The sequence below is a fragment of the Lontra canadensis genome, unplaced genomic scaffold, assembly GCF_010015895.1.
Source record: "Lontra canadensis isolate GAN:19392208 unplaced genomic scaffold, GSC_riverotter_1.0 scaffold74, whole genome shotgun sequence".
Lineage (NCBI taxonomy): Eukaryota > Metazoa > Chordata > Mammalia > Carnivora > Mustelidae > Lontra > Lontra canadensis.
This window is the reverse complement of record NW_022631068.1, coordinates 8,574,891-8,578,404: the sequence shown is the minus strand read 5'-3', so window position 1 is coordinate 8,578,404 and position 3,514 is coordinate 8,574,891. Positions and strand designations below refer to the sequence as shown.

Sequence of the window (3,514 nt, the reverse complement as noted above, 5' to 3'; positions counted from 1 at the left end):
AGAGTCTGTGTCATCAGGTTGTCGTCCTCGTTGTCGTCATCACTGTCATCGTCAGCTCTTCATCATCAGGAGCGGCCTTGTCCGGGGAGCGGCCTCGCTGGGGAGCAGCCTCGCTGGAGTGGCATTATCGTCCTCCTTGTCATCGTTTCTTCGTCTTCAGGAGTGGCGTCCTCGTTGTCGTCGCCTCTTCATAAGAGATGGCCCCAACTAGTCAGTTTGATTTTCGATGCTTGGCACAAAATAAAGCTTTGATTTTTGCTTTGTGTCAGTCTCGTTCCTTTGATCACGGACCCTAACAGTCTATAGTGAAAATGACAAATTAGGTATTCAACAAATATTTGTTGAATGAATTAAATACATAATGGAAGGGATGTAATCTCAGTCTGAGGATCTTATACCTAAAATGCCTCAGATGTGGTAGGGTGTTTTTGGATGAAGCTGAACATCTCCTTCCCAGATACTGGCTGCTAGGAACTCATCGTGGCTGCCAGAAACTCATCGTGGCTGCCAGAAACTCATTGTGGTAGACAATGAATGAAAACTTTGTGCCTTTTATGAGAAGTGTATGGTCACACAAGTTGCTGCTGATGTTCTGGGTGAAGAATGGAAGGGTTACATGGTCCAAATCAGTGGTGACAATGAAAAACAAGTCCTCCCCATGAAGCAGGGTGTCTTGAGTCTACCTGCTGTTGGGTCTACCTGCTGTTGAGTAAGGGGCACTCCTGATACAGACCAAGGAGGACTGGAGGAAGAAAGCACAAATCTGTTTAGAGTTGCCTTGTGGATGCCAATCTCATTGTTCTCAACTTGGTCATTGTGGAGAAAGAAAAGGGGGGCAAGGATAGTCCTGGACTCACTGATGCTACTGTGCCTTATTGCCTAGGGTCCAAAAGAGCTAGCAGAATCCACAAACGTTTCGATCTCTCTAAAGATGATGTCCACAAGTATGTTGTGAGAATGACACTAAACAAAGAAGAAATCTAGAATCAAAGTGCCCAAGATTCAGTCTCTTATTTCTCCATGTGTTCTCCAAGACAAATGTCAGCATACTGCTCTAAAGAAACAGTGTACTAAGAAAAATAGGTGAGAGGATGCAGAATATGCTAAACTTTTGTCCAAAAGAATGAAAGAGGTGAAAAAATAAATGCCACAAACTGATTGCCAGGAGACGGAGGCTGTCCTCTGTGAGAGTTTCTACCTCTGTCTGAGGCCAGTCAAAAATGAAATTTCCTAAAAGTAACAAATAAATATGATCAGACATCAATAAAATGCCAAATACAGTCACACATATTGATGCCACTAGCTACTCAGCATGGAATGTACTCTATTGTTTCCTCAATCCAGACGCATTCTAAATATTACCACTTAACAGAAACACTAGAACATTTTTCTCTAATTCTAACATTGTAGAGATAAAAATATCAACCAACATGTTTTACATGTGTCCATACACTGAATATATTTTAACCCTCTTCTTGACATTTAGATCTCTATTATAAAGGTGAGTTAATATACTAGACACAAATGATGTTATTTTTGCTCCTCTTTTAAGGGGCCCCAGATGTATATAGTGCATATAAGCAATTATAAAGAGATTTTTACCTGTATGTACAATGTTGGCATTATAGAATATTTAAAATTTTATATCAGGAATAGCCATTTTTGTGATGACTTATAAAAATTATATTACTATCTAAATGAATCTTCTCAGTGAATACCAATGAATAAAGAATTCCCAGAATCTCATTATACTTAATTTATGTATGAAGTTCCCCATGACCCAGTTCTAATGTGCTCTCAGAGCTCAACATCTACTCATCACAAAATTCTTATTTATAAATCAGGGTTATAAGATTGATTGGATGCACTGTTTCCCACTCACCACCAAGCAACTGTTTAGTTTACAAATGATGATTCCATTTGGTCATTTTAATAGTCATAAGTCTATGCCTGTGCATATCTTCCATAAATATCTTATGGAAAACTGATTTCTATCCAGTTACTTGGATAACATTCATATGAATCACATTGTTCCAAATAAAATCATTTAATTGTTTGGCTCTTGTAGATGCTACATCAATTGCCTCTTTATTGTGTGTTATACCTATTCATTCTATTATTATTAAATTGGAGGCATATGTTTTGATGAATCCATGTTCTTGTTATCACAGCTATGTCCTAATATGATTTTAGGATGCTCTATTCCTTAGCACATTTTTATGATCATATTTATGTGTAGTTATCACATTTTAAAATTCATAATTGTCAGTGTTTTTAGTATTGATATGGTTTTTATGTCTGGAGGGGATCTTCTATTCTATGTAGTCCAATCACCTTCTTTTAACAAAAATACAATAATTCAAATTGGAGCAGACGACTAGTACCTTAGACAACTCAAATCACCAAAATATATCAAGAGTGTATACGACTCACCACCAAATACCCAAACAATCGAAGTAGAAAATGGGCAGAGAAGCTTCATAGATATATTTCCAAAGATATACAGATGCCCAATGGTTACATGTAAACACATTCAACATCACTAACTATGAGGGAAATGAAAATCAAAACCACAATGGGACCTCACCTTATACCTGTCAGAATGGTTAGTATCAGAAAGACAGGAAAATAAGTATTGCCAAGGAGGTGAGAGAAAGGAACCCTTGTGCACTATTGATGGCAAGGTGAATTGTTACAGTCACTGTGGAAACCAGTGTGAATGATCCTCAAAAAACTAATAGCATAAATATCATGTGATCCAGTAATTCAACTTCTGACTATTTACCCAGAGAAAATGAGAACGCTAATTCAAAAAGATCTACATGTACCCCCATGTTCATTGCAGCACTTACAATAGCCAACATATTGAAGCAACCCAAGTGTCCATTGATAGATGAATGGATAAGGAAGATGTACACACACACACACACACACACACACACACACACATAGCTATGAAAAGGATGATATCTTGCTTTTTGTGACAACATGGACAGACCTAGAGGGGAGTATGTGAAGTGAAATAAGTCAGGCTGAGAAATAAAAATTCTATTTGATTTCATTCATATGTGGAATCTAAAAAACAAGACACATGAACAATCAAAAAGCAGAATCAGACCAATAGATACAGAAAAAGAACTGACAATTGCCAGAGGGGAAGGCTATAGGAAGTGGGCGAATCGGTGAAGGGGAGTGGAAGATATAGGCTTCCAGTCAGGAAATGAATAAGTCAATGCGATTTTAATAGCACTGTAAGGTGACAGATGGTATGGTATCTATACTTGAGGTGAGCATAGAGTAAGGTATAAAGAAGTTGAATTATTATGTTGTATACCTGAAACTAACATAACATTGTGTGTCAACTAAACTCAAATAAAAGGGTTTAAAGGGACATGGGTAGATCAGTCAGTTGAGTGTCTGCTTTAGACTCAGGTTGTGATCCAGGGTCCTGGGATCAAGCCCTGCATTGGGCTACCTGCTTAACCGGGCGTCTGCTTCTCCCTCTGCCCTTCAT

General features: G+C 38.1%; 1 pseudogene; it reads left to right on the top strand.

Annotated features, from left to right (window-relative positions):
* The first annotated feature begins 432 nt into the window (after positions 1-432).
* Positions 433-1,208, top strand: LOC116881459 (annotated as a pseudogene).
* Positions 1,209-3,514: the final 2,306 nt, after the last annotated feature.